We start from the raw sequence: 20,291 nt of genomic DNA, 5'->3' as shown, positions 1-20,291 counted from the left end.
GAAACTTCACTCGTTATAATTTCCTGCCCTAGAATTGCCTTCCAAAATAAAATAAATTAGTATTTAAATTATTCATGGATATATAACGTTTTGATGTTTCAAATTTTAGAGAGACCTAATATGGATCAAATTATTAAATAAAAGTTTAAAAGTCAGTCTAGGTACCTCCTAGTCATTTAGATTTTCAAACAGCATGATTTTTGGGGGGTGCAGGGGGCTTATGTTAATTAAAAACCCTCATGCTGTGAGGTTTTCGCTTTCCCTGGTGACTTTTCCTGGAACTGATGGGCTTTGACAGATAGGGGCTGTATTGCAGTAGTTATAGAAGTAAAGCTGAATTAGGTATGTTTATATTCCATGAAGATTTTCATTAGCTAAACACTTACTCTGAGCTTACATGATATCTGTCAACAAGATTGTTATCTAAGACAAAGAATTATCTCATCAGTATAACTGGTATAGTGTAGTTAGCTGATATTCGGCCAATCCATGGTTTTATCATCAAGCTATATCCAAGGAAATGAGAGTACCATATTTTATGTCTCCAAGACTAGTACTAAATGATCATATAGAATACATTTGTCAGCACAGTATGAAATAGAGATGTGCCGGTTATCAGATAAATGAATGGATAAATAAATGTGTAATTTAAATATCGAGAAATCCCACAGGAACTGTAATTTACCAAAATCATAATTATTTATCTCATTGACATATTCTAGGTAATATTTGTAATAAGATTAAGACTAGACTTTGAATTAAACAAACTTTTGTAGCAAGGTAGCAAGTTTGTGTAGTTTCATGATTGCTGTGGGTATCAACTTCACTAGAATCTCTCTCAACTGTGAAAATATCCCCAAAGAAGAAATGTGTCATGACACTATCCATTCATTTCCTGTATTGAGACACAGCTAAGACAAAGGCCAATTTTCCCCCTCACTATCTCTTATCAACTAACCTGTCAATGAGAAGAGAAATCTCTTTCTTCCCTATGAATTAAGTTCCTGGAGCTTTCTGGTGCAGGAAATTGTATGCATCCATTACTCAATCAACACTTTATTGTTTAGTACCAAATCTTCCCCAGATATGTGTTGTACTGTCTTATAATCATTCACACCCAAGGTTTGGGTCCTGCTACTAAAATTGCAATTTTGCCCAGATGACACTTAATAGTCAGAAAATACTGATACAGTTTCAATTATTTGTAAAAAAAAAACCCCAAAAAACCAAAAACAAAAAACCACTTTGAAGAGCTTTGGCATCTCATTTAAAAATATTTCCATTAATATACTTTTATAGGTGGAAAACACTCCCTCAACTATATTATTTTAAGGCAGTCACAAAATTTAAGGATTTTAAATTAAAACGGCAAGGCAGTTCATTAAATAGCTCCCATAGAAATTACCAGAGAAAACATTAATTAACAAGGTAGCATAGATAAGGCTGGAAAAAGATATAACAAAGTAAAGTTCTACTTGTGCATTGAACAAGTCACATTTTTTGGCACTCCTAACTTTACAATACATATTTTGACTTGGCTTGAAATGATCTATTTTGATAAACTATCATTTAAAAGGATGTGAAAATTGTTCAGATGTTGAATTTATCTTTCTTTTCATAGATATTAAAAATAGGTAAAGGAATTGGAGTGGAAGGCTATCTTTTCAAAAAGGGATGATTATTTTCCTGGAAAGGAAATATGAGGCCAAAGAGCTGAATCCTTTGACTACTACCCCATTTGATAAACATAGTTCTATGAATGGACATTATGGCAGTCTCTCAAATGCTGGTCAGTCTGGGTATATAGAGGCTCTCATTCAGAGTGTGAGTTATTTCTGATCTGCTAGACACTTCTGCAATCCTTTTTTTTTTTTTGAGCTCCATAGTTGACAAGAATAACGCATTCACATAATTTCTGAAACATCAATAGTATGCTGCTGAATTGATTTAGTAGTGTGGTGGCTGGTGGACATGCAAGCTGACTTAAGCTAGAACTGATGTATTTTGGAATATAAATGAGGTTCCGTGGGGTCCAGAGCCAACGGCCAAGAAAGGATTCTTGAGACATCTTAGGTGCATAGTGGTTTTATTAAAGCAAGGGGACCAGATCCTTGGGCAGAAAGAGCTGCTGCTGCTGCTGCTACTGCTGCTCCCTGCTGCTCCCTGCTGCTCCCTGCTGCTCCCTGCTGCTCCCCGCTGCTCCAGGATTGTGAGGAGCAAATGAATGTATGCTTTGAGGTTGGGGAAAGTATAGATAAGGGATTTTCATATGCTAAAGAAGACTCAGGGTGTGGGAGGCCTTGCTATTATTAAACTAAGGTTGCTTTTCCCTCTATCAAGGCATTAACCTCAGGATGGTTAGGAGCTTCCTGGAGGAACTTTATACTTTGTCTGCCTCAAGTAATTGACAATGGGCTGCAGGTTATAAGGACATTTAATTTTACCTACATTTCCTTCTGCCTTTGTTTTTCCACATCAGAACTGCCCAGAAAGCCACTAGGTCTATGATATCCACAGTGTATCTCCTTCCAAAATGACTTTTTTTAAGAAAAGATTTTTATTTATTCATTTGAAAGATAATGAGAGAAAGAGCACAACCCTGGGGAGAGGCAGAGGAGAAGTAGAAGCAAACTCCCCACCGAGCAGGGAGCCCTTTGACGTGGGGTTTGATCCCAGGACTTCAGGATCATGACCTGAGCTGACCACAGATGCTCAACTCAAGTGAGCCACGCAGGTACCCTCCATTGACTTTTTTTTTTTTTTTGACTTTTTTTTAATGGAAATGATTACCCTGCCTTTCCTCCCTTTTCTTCTTTCTTTCTTTCTTTCTTTCTTTCTTTCTTTCTTTCTTTCTTTCTTTCTTTCTCTTTCTTTCTTTCTTTTTTCTTTCTTTCTTTCTTTCTTTCTTTCTTTCTTTCTTTCTTTCTTTCTTTCTTTCTCTTTCTTCTTTCTTATTGTAAGTATGGGGAGGACAGATTATGTTATTGGCTTTGCAATTTTCTATAATGGATTTCTTTTTAAAGGAATAAGAAGACTCCTATCTAGTTTCCCTTTTGATTTTACCAAGGTGGGCACTGATGGAGAGGAGGGGCCCATGTGCAGGACTTCCCTGGGTGTGGTATGTGGCTGCAGAACAATAGTTGCACATCCATGGCTATAGTATATCAGGCTGTGGTATGGAGCAAGCCTGGCTTCAAGGTGAACCCAAGGATACAAAGGAGAATTTTCTTCTGCTTAAGTATTGAAGTCAAATCTCCAGATGACAAAAAGAATTGGGCAGATGAAAACTAACAATAAATGTTTATGGCCATGCTAATAAAGCTGCATTCTGTTGGAGTGTATTTTATGTACCAGAAAGGTGGAGCTAAGATTCTAGGAATTCAAACACAGAAAGAACTTCTCTCACTCACTGACTAATATTTGAAGATAAATCTTTTAATTCTGTACTTGGAGCTAAGACACAACTCAGAGATACTACTGGGAAAGGAAACATATTGCTTATTACAAACTATTCATGTCAGATCCTTTCTTAATGGCACATTTTGATAAGGGTGATACTGCAAGAACATTTGGTTTGGGGACAGAGATTTAAACCAAAAACAAAACAAAGGATATAAAAGTGATGTCAGAGACCTCAGTGAGTTGATGGAAATTCTTTTAAAAAATGTAGTCTAAATGTAAAGGTAGATTTTTTACAAATAAAATGTATGTGACTCTCATGCCGTATAACTACATATCACTCTAGTGTTTTACTAGAACATGATGAAGAGAGATGATTTATCTAGAATAACCGACCTAGAGAGACTAGCAAGCAAAATACCTATTAAAAGAGTAATAACAATGGAATTTTACTGCTAGTAATTGAAATATACTCTAAAGCTACCAATTAAAAATTGTTATTATGATCCAGATTCCAGAATTGACAGCAGTGGAAGTAATTAGTAGTTTAGAAGCAGACCTTAGTATATGTAAAAATGTACTATATGATAAATGAGACATTAAATATCCAAAGGGAAATAATTAGCTTATACAGGCTTGAGATGGTTAATATATGAGAAATAATTTGAGAAAAACTCTTGTTATAAAACATAGGTGAAATATGACAAATGTCCTCGCAAATGCATAGCAAAGCTCCCAGGAAGGTGAGGGAAATCTCCAGATGCTGAAAAATAAAAGCAATGCTAACAAATGGAGAAGTAGAGAAGAACTGAAGTGGTAGATAACCTGGATTGATTGCAGTTCTGGGAAAACAAGATATTTGTTTTTTATAGCCACAGAAAGACAGGAAGTAAAGCTTTCAGATCACTCTCAGTGGGAGTTAAAAATGAACATGCCATGTAAATCCAAGACTTTTGATAGTTACAGCATCAGGAACAGTGTGGACCAGAAAAACTAATCTTTCAGCATAGAGGGATAACAAGAAATTTGTCAGCTTTGGCAGAGCTCTGGATGAGAAAATTCTCCACAGAGAGTGTATTATTACTGACCTGCTCTGATGCAGATTTTCATTTCCTAACTGGCCTAAGAAATCCTGGACTGCAAACCTAACAAAAAGTGACTATTTGCACACCATGTTCATAACAGCACTACTCAAAATAGCCAAGAGATAGAAGCAACCCAAATGCCCACCAACCCACGAATGGATAAACAAAATGTAGTATACACACACACGCACACACAGACACACACAAGACACACACTATCCAGTCTTAAAAAGGAAGGAAGTTCTGGTATAGGCTACAACACAGATGAACTTTGAAGGCACTATGCTAAGTGAAACAAACCAGTCACAAAAGGACAAATATCACATGATTCCACTTATATGAGTTATCTAGTGATGGTTGCCAGTGGTAGAGAGTATGGGGGAAATGGGAATTGTTTAGAGGTATAGAGTTTCAGTTTTGCAAGATGGAAAATTTTTGGAGATCTGTCTCACAACAGTGTGAATATACTTAACACTATTGAACTCTACGCTTAAAAATGGTTAAGATGGTGAATTCTATGTTACTTATCTTTTTTACTACAATTAAAAAATACAATTAAAAATTGACAGAGTTTGAGAGCAGCAGGGGTACCAGGGAAAACCTAATCTAATTATTTCCTGGATGAGTGTGCTCTCAACACAGACTGCTCGAGAATTGCATAAATAAATCTCAGAGTAGCTGGAACTCATAATTGTACAAATCATAGGAAACAAGTAAGACATGATAAAGACTGAATAGAAACAACCAATAGGAGGATAGAACTGAACAGATTCAAAATTCAAAAAAATCAACAAAAAACTCAATAATAAAAAAATGTTAAAACTGAAGTACAGTTTATGAAACAGTTGTGTTTAAATGCCTGGTAAATTATAGGGGGAAAAAGATGATTTGAAAAATAAACCAATAAAAACTCCTGGAAATGAAATATATTGTCATATTGAAATTTAAATTTAAAGAACTAGAAGATTTATCTGAAGAGATTTTCAGAAAACAGCACAAAAACTCAGAGAAAGAGAAAATGAAAAGCCATAGATAATAAAATAAAGACTAATCAATTCAACGTTGATGAGATAAACGTTGAAAAATTTTCAGAATTGATGCAAACACTGAATATTCTGATTTGAGAAGCACAACACAATTCACAGCTTAATACATGAGAGTGTAATTTCAAAACACAAAAGACAATGGAAGATCTTAAAGGCAGCCACAGAAGACAAATGCCTAAAAGAAAAAAATATATTAATAGAATTCTTGCTAGTAACAGTGAAAGCCAGGAAACAGTAGAATTCTATCTTTTCTTTGCTGAAAGAAGTTATCAAACCATAATTATATTCCAAGCTAAATTATCATTTAAAATAGCAAAATAAAGACATTTTCAGATCAATAAAAATTGAGTTAGTTCATCACCAATAAATTGCTTACGGAAGGTACTCTAAGTTACTCTTAGAAGGAAATTGAAGTCAAAAAGTCTAAAATGCAAGAAGAAATGACAAAGAAAATAGCAATTTGTCAGTAAACCTACTTCCTCTACAAACTTCAGCCTTCCTCTTTACCTCACTCTAAATATTATTTATATTTGATTTCTAGTGTGATCCCACTTTGATCAGAAAATATAGACATATCATTTAATTTATGAAATTTGTTGGGATGTGGTTTAGATAACTCAGAATATTGTCAGCTTTGTTTAATGTTCCATATGCAGTTTAAAAGACCATGTATTGGGATCCCTGGGTGGCGCAGTGGTTTGGCGCCTGCCTTTGGCCCAGGGCACGATCCTGGAGACCCGGGATTGAATCCCACATTGGGCTCCTGGTGCATGGAGCCTGCTTCTCCCTCTGCCTGTGTCTCTGCCTCTCTCTCTCTCTCTGTGTGACTGTCATAAATAAATAAATAAAATATTATTAAAAAAATAAAAAATAAAAGATCATGTACTTTAAAAAGAAAAAAAGAAAAAGAAAAAAAGATCATGTATTCTTTACCTATTGAGTATAGGCTACCTATCTATAAATAAGATGAAACTCATTGTTTTGTTCAAATTTCTTTTTCCTTCATGATTTTTTTTTGTTTTTTTGTAGACTATCAGTTGCTGAGAGAGGTACATTAAAAACACCACCCCAGACTTTTGCTTCAGGGTAGATACCACAGGTCAATGGCAGATAAGTGTTCCTTCTGAAACTGTGATAAAATGCTGGCTACATTGCAAAAAATCATATAAGAGATCTTAGAAGTCAAGAAGAACTAGACAACCTAAAATTCTAGAGATGAACAGCTCCTTCCTTGGCAAGCTAGTAATCACTAGCTGTCTGCTTCCATGGAGGTACTTGACAGTTCCAAACGTGGGGTGAGAATCAGGCTTGGCACAAAACAGAGAGATTCTCCTGGAGAAGAGAGAAATCAGAAGAGTTTTTGAATACCAAGCAGGGATGGAATAGCAAATTAGAAACGAGAGAAATCCCAATCACAAGGCCAGTTAAACCCACAGGACTTTGCCGAGTTTTGAGGCATTGCAGGAGACAGAAGAACTGTGTGAGAAAAGCAAAGTGGAATCTACTCAATTTTTCAGTGCTGAGGAGATGAAAGTCCCTCTGAAGGAAGGAGGTCTGCAAGAAACATCTGATTGTATGTTCCAGGACATTTTGAATATATGTGAGGCTAGAGACTAAAGAGCTAAACTGAAAACCTTTGAAAAGAAGAGCTTTCATAAGGTAAAGGAGACAAATACTATTACGGTCTCACTCAAAAAGCCTGAGCGGGTAACCTCCATGGAGGTATTGGGTCAGTAAGGCCTTTTGAATTTTCCTAAAGTCTCAGAAGGCAGACACAAAACAAAATCAATAAGGTTGAAGTTTGTACTTTGAAAATGCTTCTAGCAAGACTAATTTAGAAGAAAAATAGAAAGCACAAGTTTACAATATTGGGAATGAAAAATGAAACATCAGTAATAATCTACAGACATTAAAAAGAAAATAAGAGACTATTATGAATGATTTTATGACAATAAGCTTAACAGTCAAATTGAATAGAGTAATTGAAAAATAAGGGGAAATATAATTCTTAATAGTCCAATATCTGTTAAAGGAATTGAGTCTTTAATTAAAAACATAAAAGTAATAATACCAACAAGTTCTTTCAGTACATAGATACAGAGAATAAATGAAGATGGTACTTTTGAATTCTTTTTCTGAGTCCAGCATAATTCTGACACCATAACCTTGCAAAGAAATTTCAAGAAGAGAGATTATAAGCCAATATTACTTAAGAACACACAATTCCTAAACAAAATACTAGTATATAGTGATGAATCTTATGATATATAAAATGTGATACCTATATAACATAATTGAGTTTTTTCAGGAATACAAGACTAGTTCATATTTAATAACCAATCAGTACAATTTACCACACTAATAAAAAGAGCAAAAAATATGATTTCTTTCAGAGGACAAAGATATTTTTTGATAAAATTCAATACTTGTTTATGATTTTTGAAAATGACAAAGAATAAAAGAGAACTTCCTCAATCTGATAAAATTTGCTTATAAAAATTTGTTAGTATCACTTATGTGGCAAAATATTAAACATTTTCCCCTTGGGATTAGAAAGGAAAGAGATGCCCTCTATCACATCTTCTATTTAATATCATGCTAAAAATGTTAGTCAATATAGTCATGCAGTAAAAAGAAAAGGAAATAAAAGTATGAAGATTGGAATATATGACATAAAATGGTCTTTATTGGTAAATGATATAATTGTGCATGCAAAAAACCCCAAAACAATTAGAAACTATTAGAATAATAAGTATATTTGCCAAATACAATGTCAATAAACAAAATAAATTGTATTTCTATTTGAGAACAGTAATTAAAAGTGAAACTAATATTTCACTATGTTGATGGAATTTAAATAAAAACTTGAAAACAATGAAATTAAAAAATATATTTCATAATAGTGTTAAAAAGCAGCAAACACTCAGAGATAATTCTAAGGAAACATGTATAAGAATCATTAAGCTATACTGAGAGACTTTAAACAGAATATAAATAAATGGAGAGATATATCATGAATCAGAAAACTCAATATTGTTAAAATGTCAATTCCATCCAAGGAACCTAGACTGGCCAAAACAACCCTGAAAAAGAACAAAGTCAAACAAAGTACTTAAAGCTACCAGATATTAAAACTTACTATAAAGCTAATGTAATTGGTATTGACCGAAGATAGGCCATGACAAAAAATAAAGGATCCAGAAACAGAGCTATACATACAAGGTCATCTGATTTTTTTTATCAAGTTAGCACTGTGAAAAGAAAAAGGATTTCTTTTCAATAAATGATGCTGAGTCAATTAGCTATCCAAGGAGGGAAAACACACACACACACACACACACACGCACACGCACACACACATGCACACACAATGAATTCTGACTCCTACCTCATCCTATTTATAAACATTTCTTTGAGCTAGATCATAGACTTAAATGTGAAAGGCAAAGCAATAGATCTTTTAGATAAAAATAACAGACTGTATTAATGAATAAAGTTTTAAAATATGTTAGTGGAGTCTTTGACACTTATTATAAAAGGTAGAGGCTAATTCCCCTCTTTTTAGATGGACGCCAGACCTACTGACTCTTTCTAATGAGCAGAAGGTGCTGGAAGTGACACTGCATGACTTTCACAGCAAGATTTAAAAAAAAAAATCAAAAGTAACTTCCTTCTAGTTCTCTCTTTCTCTCAGGATATACACCTCTGCATACCTGAGTCGCCATGTAAGGACTCCGGCCACCTTGAGGCGTTCATCTAGAGACACCGTGTGGAGGGACCACAGAGAGATAGAAAGGGATGAGCCTCCCTAAAGAGCACCATTGCTCCAGCTCCCTTCTCTGTGAGATTCCTGTGGCTGCTGTAACAAATTGCCACACACTTGGTGCCTCAAAACAACACATCTTTGTTCTCTTACAGTTCTGGAGGCCAGAAGTCTGAAATCAGCCACAGGGGCAAAATCAAGATTTTAGGGCTGTGCTTCCTTCAGAAGCTGTTGGGAAGAACACATTTTCATGCCTTTTCTAGCTTCTAGAACTGCGTTCTTTGGCATGCAGCACAGTGTCCAGCTTTAGTAGTCACATTGCTTTCTTCTATGCCAAGTCTCCTTCTGCCTCTGATTCTTAGACACTTGTATTTGCATTTAGAGCCTGCTAGGATAATCCAGGATAATCTCCCCTTTTTAAGAATCCTAGTCACAACTGCCAAGTCTCTTTTGGTTTAGAGGTAACACTCTCAGGTTACAGGCATTAGGACCTGTATAGCTTTGGGGGCCATTATTCAGCCTAACACAGCATTCCAGATGAGATGCGTGAGTGAAGAAGTCTTTGGAGAAAACCCTGCCCTGGCCACTTCCCATCTGCAGCCTCATAAGGGACCTGAACCTTATGGTTCTGCATAGCTGAACCACTAAATTCCCGACCCATTGACACCATGAGAAATAATAAATAGTTGCTGTTGCTTTATGCTACCAAAGTTTGGTGTCTCTTGAAATTTTTCTTGGTAGAATGAAGATAATATGGAAAGTGCAAATGAGCTTGGCACAAAGCTACAATTATTCCTTTTAAAATATTGTCCTTAGAGGATATTCCTTCTATTCTTTGTCCTTAGAGGATATTCTTTCTATTCTTTTGGTACAGATATACTCATTAGGAAATTATAATAAAAGTGCATGATGGCCCATGACTTTTTTAATTGTCTGACTTGGCAAAATACAATAGTAATAATCTTTGTCAGTTTCACATTTTTAAAAATTTCACTTTGAAATTTGGAAGTCAGAGAATTACTGGCTGTAGGATAATATCTAACTTCACTGATCTTCACACAAATCTCCTGGTCTGCCTCTGTACCTCCTTCTTGAGCTACTTCTGCATTCTATGCCTCTCAATATTTCTAAACTGCTGATTTTCTCACATGCAATGTATGGTTTCACCACAGGATACCTCTGTGTGCCATTCCTCTGCCTGAAATTCTCTTCCCCTCCTCTTTTTTTTAATCAGACCATAGTAGCTCAACCTTGAAAATTCAGTTTGAAGGAAACATCCCCTTTTTTTACTCTGTGCTTAATCTGTATCTTAACATTTAAAGCTTTATTGAAATAATTTTTCTGGGCATATATCTCAGCTACTACACAGTAAGATCCTCAACACATTTTTAAAAAATTCTTATATTCCTAAAAATTCACAGAAGATATGGATAGAACAGGTGCTTGAGAAATGTTTGTCGAAGTATGGCTAAGTTTTGGGATACAAATAGAAATCTTAGATCTGGTAAATTTCTCCATCTGGTATAAATTGCAGTCTGACACTATAATCCCCTCTATTCTTATAGGTGGTGTTCTAGTCACTTTTTTTGCCTCTTCATTTTTTATTTATGTATTTTTTCCAGTTTTATAGAGGTATAATTGAATATAGCACTGTATAAATTTAAGGTGTAGAGCATAATGGTTTGACTTACATATGTTATGAAATGGTTACCACAATTAGCTAACGTCTATCATCTCTTATAGGTGAGGAAAAAAACCCATATTTTTCCTTGTGACATGAACTCTTACGATCTACTCTCTTAACAACTTTCAACTATACTGCACAGCAGTGTTAGCTGTAGCCATTGTGTACATCACATCTCTAGTACTGATTTATCTTAGAACTGGAAGTTTGTACCTTTTCATCACCTTCCTCCAATTCTCTTCCCATCTCCTACTTCCAGCTCTGAATTCCTTTCCGTTGAGTTTTAACCACTTCTTTTCTTTTCTTTCTTTTTTTTTTTTTTTTGGTTGCTTTATATCTCTGAAAAGATATGCTCTAATGAGTTCAATTTCCTTCCCTTAACCTTTACCACAAGTCCCAGTTTTGCCTTCTGGGGATATAAAGTCTTCTACAGTATAGTGTCTTAGATACATAAAGCCAGTTAGCAAGTCTCCACGTAGTTCCCTGATCTGCAGGCTAAGTGTACTGCACTTGTCCATTTCTTGTTGACCTCCTTTCTCAGCCTGCCACAGCCAGGCCACTATCTGTATGGGTCAGCGTCGTAATAGGGCCACCACTAACAGAAAACATGACAAACGTGACTTAAGAAGATAGTTGCTTACTTTTTTCATGTGAAAAACTCAAGAGGATTGCAATCTTGGCAACGCCATCGGAGACCCAGGCACCTCTGGTCATCCTTAGCTTACAGGTTTTATCCCTTTTGAAGCTGTCACATAATGACCATATGGCTACACCACCTTCAGGACACCATCTCTATTCTAACCCAGAAGAGGAAAGGTAAAAAGCAGAAGGAATGTGTTTGTGAAATATGTGCTCTTCACAGGGTGTTCTCAGGAGGGTCATAGTTTCACAGAGGTCTGATGGATCATGACTCTATCACATAATTACAAGGGATGCTGGGAAACATAATAATTTTTCCAGGCACATTATCTCTGAAAAAATTGTACAGGAGAAAGGGAAAATAAATATTGATATTGATAGGCAACTAGTAGTGTATATTGTGTGTCAGTTAATAGAACTCTGCTAATGACTTTTTTTTTTTTTTTTTTGCTAATGACCTTCTTAAAAGAAAGTTTCTCTAGGCCAGACAATACATTCTAGAATGTTGGACCCATCAGACTAATAAGTGCCCATAGCCTTGCTCTATCTGTATGGATACACTTATGAAGGTGGCTGAAGATTGGCCCTATTTTTTTAAGGTGCCACATTACTATTATATATTTATAGCATTTTTATAATGAACTAAAAATGCAGTAATTTCTCTCATTGTGCTCTTCAGCCAGGTCTTCATTAAAATTTTGTACTTGCTCTTCAGAAATCCAGTGAAATCCATTGTACTCCAGTAGATTTCATTATGTATATCCTGGTCTGTGATTTCAACATGCTGAAATCTTTTTGAAACTTGATTGTGTTGTCTATTGCATCCACTATGTCTCCAAAATGTGTGTTGTATGCAAATTTAATAGTATTTTTTTATAATTTTGTGAGGAAGACATGCATGCAAACCTATAAGTAGGCTGCAATATTAGTAACAAGATGTATAGGTATAAGAGAGAGGAACTTGGAAGAACATGCATCTGCCTCAGCTTGTCTAGATTCTGGAAGGTTAAGAAAGCACAGATGATACTAATTTTGAATATTAAAGATGAGATGAACTTTTGCCTAAGAAACCACATCTAAATAAATATTCCTAAAAGAAGGGATACAATAAGAAAGGACCCAAGGGTGTGGCAGCATGGGATCACAAATGTCCTGATCTGGCATGTCAGAAGCATGAAAAGGGAAGTAGAAAATGAGGCAAGAAAGTAACAAGTTTATCCAGGAAGTTTGAACTTTACTGTTTTTTTTTTTTAAGATTTTATTTATTTATTCATGAGAGACACACAGAGAGAGGCAGAGACACAGGCAGAGGGAGAAGCAGGCTCCCCCTGGGGAACCTGATGTGGGACTCGATCCCAGGACCCCAGGATCATGGCCTGAGCCAAAGGCAGATGCTCAACCACTGAGCCTCCCAGCTGCCCCTGAATTTTACTTTTGATTGATGGTCTTCAGAGATAGGCTTTCTGAACTAGATATACATTCTGGAAAGATTTTTCCCTACCTGCCTTTTAAATTTACAATGGCATTTTTGTTCCCTACAATGGCTGAGTAGACAATATAGGAGACTAGATCATTTGAGCCCTTTCTTCATCTGTACCATGTGATCTGATTTCCCTTCAGATGTGATGACCATATGTCTCATTTTCTACGACTTTGAATTTCAAATCATCTATCTTGTGGCTGCTCAAAGTATTCCCAGGCTTGTCAGTCCATGTGTTCTGATTTTTGTTCCAGAAAATGTAGCCAGTGGTCCTCTGATCCCATATTTCCCCTCTTGTGGGACATGCTCTGATGGGTCTTCAGCTACTTCAACATGTCTTTCTGGTCTATCACGGGAGATATCAGATCTGCAATGTGAATTAGAGAGCCAAAGAACACCATGCTTGCCATTCTATTTAATGACAATGAGAAATTCTAGTAATGAAAGGGGTAAGCAATAGCATAGTCTGTAGGCTTGTATTTTTGCCTGTGTACAAGAAGCTCACAACCTTAATTTTCACAGCAACATAAATATTATGACTATAATTAACCATGAATATTTGATGAAGTTGGAGAGCATTATCTACACTTGCTTAATATCACTGGATGTCATTCTAAATTTTGGATGCTTTTTAAGTATGGAAATGTTCTCTGTGTGCTGCCAAATTTCTAAACAAATGCCTGCTGGAAAATTACACCTTAGCCAGAACAATAACCCAAGTAAATAGGTAATAATGGATATATATCTTGCACATTAGCTCGACACACAGCATTAAAATGTCCCAGGACATTGAAGACTGAGTTTTTATAAAGACAATCAAAATAGACATAATAACCATGCTTCATCTGAGGAATTGATGCACTGCAAAAAGTATTTTTGTCATGTGATAAAGAAAGTGATGCCTTGTTAAAATGCCAGGGATTTTTAAGTTGAGAGGGGTGGGGGTATCTCTGGCAGACACAAATTTGCAGGTGGCATCTGGATGCTTAAAATAATCTGGGAGTCCAAACCGTGGTAGTCCACTGTGTGTCTAGGGCATTTAAAGCCCAAATGTTTTTGTCGAGAAACAAGATTGGTGCTTACTGGGTATTTTTTCCTAACTTTTTTATGCACAGTTTTGAAATTTTACAGTAAAGCTATGTGAGTTGCAATAAAAGACGGTTTCTGACAAATGTATTTTAGATATAAGGGCAAGGTACAGCCAGGGTTCACTATACCAGGTTTTCTTGGTTCTCAGAGGCAGTTTGCTTTATGGTATAAGTTATTAAGACTCCTAAGTCTGTTGCATAGGGCTTGGTGCCTCTAAGGTTATTGGCACTAAAGATTGGTAGGCACTGGTAGATGAGGTACATTAAAGATGGCTGCAGATTATTTACTATTATTTGCCATCTTCCATTATTATTTATTACCTCCCATTGATAGGTGGAGTCTAATTCTTCTACGTCAGAATCTAAACTAACTTGCTTGATCAATGAGTATGGAAGAAATTATGTTATACTGGTTCTGAGTCTAGCATCTGAGAAGACCGATAGCTTCTAACTTGCTTGCCTTCTTAGAGCTTTGCACTACTATGAAGGAATACTGATGATGCAGAAGCAACTTTGTTTTCTTTTTTTTTAAATTTATTTGAGAGAGAGAAAGAGAGAGCACACACGTGTGTGTGTGTGTGTGTGTGTGTGTGTGTGAGAGAGAGAGAGAGAGAGAGTGCATGAGCAGTGTGGAGGGGTAAAGGGAGAAGCAGACTCCCCGCCAAGCTGGGAGCCTGATGTAGGACTTCATCCCACAGCCCAGGGATCATGACCCGAGCTGAAGACAGATGCTTAACTAACTGAGCCACTCAGGCACCCCAGAAGCCAACTTTCTGTGAAGGAGTGCTTAGCCACATGGAGAAGCACATGTAGGTGCTCTTGTGGACAGGTAAACTTGCAGTAATAGCCAGAATCAACTGCCAGACTTGTGAATGTTCCTTCTTCCAGATTATTCTGGAACAATCCAGCCCAGTCAAGCCTGCAGATGATTCAGCCCCAGCTACCATCCGAAGAGGGAACATGAAGAACACCAAGCATGAAGGACACTGCGTAGCTGAGCCTCAACTTCCTATAGAACAATGAGAGGAAATAATAATTGTTCACACTGTTAATAACTGTTTACATGAACTCACTCTTGACACTATTAAGTTTTAGGATAACGTGTAATGCAGCTATAGATGAGTAGATCAGGGAGGGCAATGGAAATGTGGGAATCATGAATCAGAAAGCTTTGTGCCTCCTCTTGTCCTGCCTCCTACCCATCTTCCTTTAGCCACAAGTGAGTTACCTCCTTTAGCCCTCCTTTAGGGGGGCTAGCTGAGAAGCATCCTCAGATAAACACATTAGACAAAGGAGTACAGGGCCACTGATACCCACTGCCAGCTTCCGTGTGTACTACCTTGTAGTCTGTTTAAGATCATGGGCTCAAACTGACTTTGTCCAAAACCCCACCCAAACCCCTACCAATTATGGGGCCCCAACCAATTTATATTGTCTTTGTGTGCCTCAGTTGTCTCACCCAAACCATGAAGGAAATTATATATGTAAAGTTCTTTAGACTAATAGTGCTGGCACCTAGGAAGAGCTCAGTAAATATTAGTTACTGCTATTGTTCCTATGATGCTGCTGGTGGTGATGATTATGCTGAAGATAATTTGACACTTGTAATTTGCCTTTCTTATGTCAATTTCTGGAGGTTTTTTCCTTATGTTAGATTCTGTCTTTTGTGAATCAAGTAACAAATGCTTCATTTTATTCTGTGGCCTTCCATATGGTTTTATCAGTGGTTATATAAGAGTTTTATAAGAAATTTTAAATATGGTTGTTTAATATTTTATGTAGCTTGCCCTTGTTATTTGCTAGAAGTGATTAAACATCAGGAAAATAAAAATGATGATACAGTCAAAATTTTAACTGACCTCCACTTAATTAATTAATGGAGTTAATCATCATTCTCCATGCTGTCTGGGGATTGAACTGACTCATGCTTCCCATACATTGACAGCTCAGGGCTGGGGCTGCCTCTGGTACGCTGTCTGTAGCTCTTCCATGAATTGTTTGCTGTGTAGCTTTATTTATGGAAATCCCCAAATTTCTCCAATGTAATAGTCAGAGGAATAGTAGAAGGAATGAGTGGACTCAGAACGTGTCGCTTGGACCAAGCAAGAATTTTTGGCCAATCATCTCTCTCAGCTTTGAGGGTAGATCCTGATGAAGCTAGCGCTAAGTTGTCCTAAGTCAGTAACTGAAGAAGGCTTCTCAGTGGTGTGTATGTGTTTTCCCTTGTGTGCACCGGTGCATGTGCACACGCACCCCTGAAAGGGGAAGAGAGGAAGAGGGTGAGCAACAGCTGTGACCGGGTGGTGTGTCCCCAGGCTCTGCCTCTTGTCTTTCTGCTCTCTGCCCTCCTGCCGTGTTCATTTTGTGCTGGGAGCCCAGAAGCAGAGTAGTAGCCTGGGGTTCAGCAGTCAAGGTGGAGACAATCAGAGCCTTCATCATAGCTTGAGGAAAGGGGTAGAAAGAGAGCAAAACAGAAGGACAAACGTTTTCCTGTGTTTCCCTGCATTTTGGAGAAACAATGACTACTGACTAGTCAAAGTCTCCTAACAGCACACTTATCATAATACAACACAAATCACTGGCTCCATTTTTTTTTCTTTCAGCCTCTATCAGCAAAACTATTTGGGTTGAGGTGCACAGGAGAAACACTCCAACGGTTTGCTTGCTCTGAGCCCTCTCAGGACTCCCTGGCTGCTCGAATGTATTCCTGAGGTTTCCTGGGAGGCCAATGATTTGCACAACACGTCCTTCCCCAGGTCCCAAAGCCAAACATTGACATATTCCAGCTATCATTTCACAATGCCTTACTCCAGGAAGCTTGCTTTGTGCACTGAACTCGAAGAATCAGTCTGAGTGCCCTCAGATAAACTTATACCACCCATCTCTCTCAGTTTAAGACGTGTGCTGTGGAATGGAAGTGTTTTGTTAATGCTTAGCATGACACAAAAGCTGTTTCTGCATTTTGCCATCATACATTTCTCCCATCCTTAGCTCAGCATCTCTGTGCTATGGGGAGAGGTGCCACACAATGCACAGATGGAGTGGGAATGGGGGAAGCTTTCTCTGGGGCTCAAAACTCATTCTGCCATATGCTGTTCTCTCTCCTTTTGAATTCTGTCAAGCACACTGGCCACTGGCTGGCACAGAGTGACAAAGATGGAGAGGCTTTAATCAGTTGGAAGTCTTCAATTTATAGCTATTTCAGAACTTCTTTAAGTAAAAAGGACAAGCATCAATATAAATTATTTATTTGGAAAAAAATCCTGCTTCTCTCCACTGTAAATTAATTTTTCCAGGGATTCTGTGTGATCACAATAAAGTAAGCACTTTGAATTAGCCTGTTTATGTAATACAGAAATGATTTTAAAACCCTCACAGATTAAGATATAGTTTTATTACCTGTCAGTCTTCCTTTTCATGAATGTCCCAGTGAGCACTAACATTTTTTATGTGTCTCTGCACAACTTAAATTATAGGCCTGCTTATTTTTTATTTTAAACATAAATAAAATTTATTATCACCAGAGCAGTAGTGAATCCCAATTTTTCTTTTTTTTTTTTATATACCATCAGACCTGTATAGAATGAAAGAAATTTTGTTCTTATGTGTTCTTATAGTTTTTCAAAACCTTTAATCCCAGCTTTGGTCTTTTTGTTCCTTGTTTATGTCGTCCTATAATTTTTTTGGTTTGTGTTAAAATACAATAAAAATGGCCCAAATTATTTTAATTCAACATCCTGTCTTTCATTTGATACTTTCTTCCAGATGAATTACATTGATGAATTTTAAGAGATTGTCTTTTAAGTTTCAAATGGGATCCCCTCTTGTCAAGTTACTATTGTTAAAATGGCAAAAGATTTTTCCAGACAGGAGAGACAACTTAATCAAAGTAACCTATATCAGATATCTTCCTTCAGCTTTAAGATTATTAAGTGAGTTGACCCCTGCAATCATGGCAGTAGCAATTTTGGCCAAGAATAGAAACTAGTCCAACTGAATAAAAGTGGTTTCAACAGATGTCTTGTGGGAAGAGGGAGTTATTCTTCACAATGTCTACTTAAAGAGGTGAGGCATCCCTGATGATCTTACTTTATAGTGTTTAAAAAGAATTATCTGAAGCTTAGACATTAGCAAAAGAAGTTACTAGATGTTCTTTTTGGGTGTGGCTATTATACCTCTTAGGGACAGGGTCAATTTGTAGACTTCTGTCCAACAGAGTCAAGATAATTTCAGTTTTCCACTGAACCCAGCACTAATCTTATCCTGGCAATTCTAGCTTTTCCAGTGCTCTTTGCAATAATGTTGTATCTTGTTGTTTCCCTCTTTAAGAAGTTCAATAAAATACTCAACACAGGCTCATTCTATATCTGCATGATGATCACAATCTCACCTTTGTGAGACTTTAATTTTTTTTTAAATTTATTTATGATAGGCACGCAGTGAGAGAGAGAGAGAGGCAGAGACACAGGCAGAGGGAGAGGCAGGCTCTATGCACCGGGAGCCAGATGTGGGATTCGATCCCGGGTCTCCAGGATCGCGCCCTGGGCCAAAGGCAGGCGCCAAACGGCTGTGCCACCCAGGGATCCCTTTGTGAGACTTTAATAACTATTTCATCCCATTATGGATTCCATATCCATCAGTTTATTTTGGCCTTTCCCAAATTTATTTATATCTCTGTTTTATCTCTGCTTGTCTCCTCAAAGTTTTAAAAAAAACTCCCAAATTCTGTTTTTCTAATACTGTACTATGAAATCCATATTATATGCCATACCAGACCATAAGAGAAAAGCCCTAAGGAAGGAAAAATAAAATAAGATGGAAAGAGAGAGGGAGACAAACCATAAAAGGTTCTTAACTACAGGAAACAAACTAAGGGTTGCTGAAGGGAGAAGGGATGGGAGGATGAGGTAACTGGGTCTTGGGCATTAATGAGAGCACTTGATGTAGTGAGCACTGGCTATTATATGCAACTGATGAATCTAATGCAACCTCTGAAACTAATACTACACTATATGTTACTTAAATTAATTTTAATAAAAAGTAAAAAAAAAAAAAAAAGAAAAAAAGAAAAGGAAAGGAAAGCCCTAAAGTTTTTATTTTGACAATGTTAGACACTACTTCTTTCCTCTAACTGCTTTCCTTTAGGCCTTTTCCAGCTTTGACACGTCTTTCTGGAAGTTGGCGAAGAGAATTTTTTTTCTGAGTATGTCCAAGAGCAAAATTATCAGAGAGAGAGAAAAAAGAATTGTCATGCCATACTAGGTACTTTGACATACTTATTTGGATCTAATCTTTATGGTACCCTAATGAATTTATATGTATTGTCATTATTTATAGATGAGGTAATTGAGACTCAAGCCTGTTCATCTGGTGATTCTTTTTTTTTCTTAAAGTTTGTTTATTTATTTGTTTGGTAATCTCTGTACCCAATGGGGGGCTAGAACTCACAACCCTGAGATCAAGAGTCTTTCACTCTTCTGATTGAGCCAGCCAGGAAACCCCTCCCCTCCAACCTTTGTTGTTGTTGTTGTTAAGTTTGTTTTTGGGAAATGGTAGATTCTTGATCCAATCCTAGTTTTGTCCAAAGCCCATGTATTTTCTGTTATTCAATATCACTTAAACCAATTTTACATTCTCATTGCAATTAACCTGTGGCGGATACAATAAGATGATGCACCCCCATGAGGAATGAACAACATGCTGAATATCATGACCTGGTGCCAAAATCACATAAGGTGCAGGATTACATTTTCAAAATGAATAGACTTTGAAAAGCTGCTATCTTCTCCGTTCCTTTTTCTTGTTCTCACCTTGACATGTTTGGATGTGTACCTAGCTTTCATGGTCATCAACATGAGCAAAAATATCATTGCAATTGAGAGGACCCATGAAGTAGTAAATAATTGGGCCTTGGTAGATGTGGGCAATTTGAAATCAGGTGGTCCCAACAAATAAGTTGGCTTATACATGGGATAGGTATTGAGAAGAAGGGCAATGGCCAGGTTTGTTAAACAGAGCAAGATATATGAAAATGTAACCAAAAGCAGAACCATCGGTAGCTGGTAGCCATTGTTCACACATGTTCCTTATTTGCCAACTTGATTGGG

At 36.9% G+C, this 20,291-nt stretch overlaps 2 long non-coding RNA genes across 5 annotated transcripts in view; one reads left to right on the top strand and one right to left on the bottom strand.

The window, feature by feature from the left end:
- The window catches only part of LOC144295700 (uncharacterized), a 153,347-nt gene that overhangs the window by 99,281 nt on the left and 33,775 nt on the right, over positions 1 to 20,291 (top strand). For 2 of the 4 annotated variants that reach the window (XR_013362783.1, XR_013362782.1), the window contains exon 5: positions 2,577 to 2,734. The exons of the other annotated variants lie outside the window; for them this stretch is intronic. This is a non-coding gene — a long non-coding RNA (uncharacterized LOC144295700). The remainder of the gene's footprint in view (positions 1 to 2,576; positions 2,735 to 20,291) is intronic. 4 annotated transcript variants of the gene reach the window in all.
- LOC144295701 (uncharacterized) overlaps positions 15,030 to 20,291 on the bottom strand; it is an 86,574-nt gene continuing 81,312 nt past the window's right edge. The window contains exon 3 of the long non-coding RNA XR_013362786.1: positions 15,030 to 15,193. This is a non-coding gene — a long non-coding RNA (uncharacterized LOC144295701). The remainder of the gene's footprint in view (positions 15,194 to 20,291) is intronic.

Source organism: Canis aureus, chromosome 24, assembly GCF_053574225.1.
Source record: "Canis aureus isolate CA01 chromosome 24, VMU_Caureus_v.1.0, whole genome shotgun sequence".
Taxonomy (NCBI): Eukaryota; Metazoa; Chordata; class Mammalia; order Carnivora; family Canidae; genus Canis; species Canis aureus.
The sequence above is the reverse complement of the archived record's forward strand: the minus strand, read 5'-3'. Positions and strand labels throughout refer to the sequence as shown.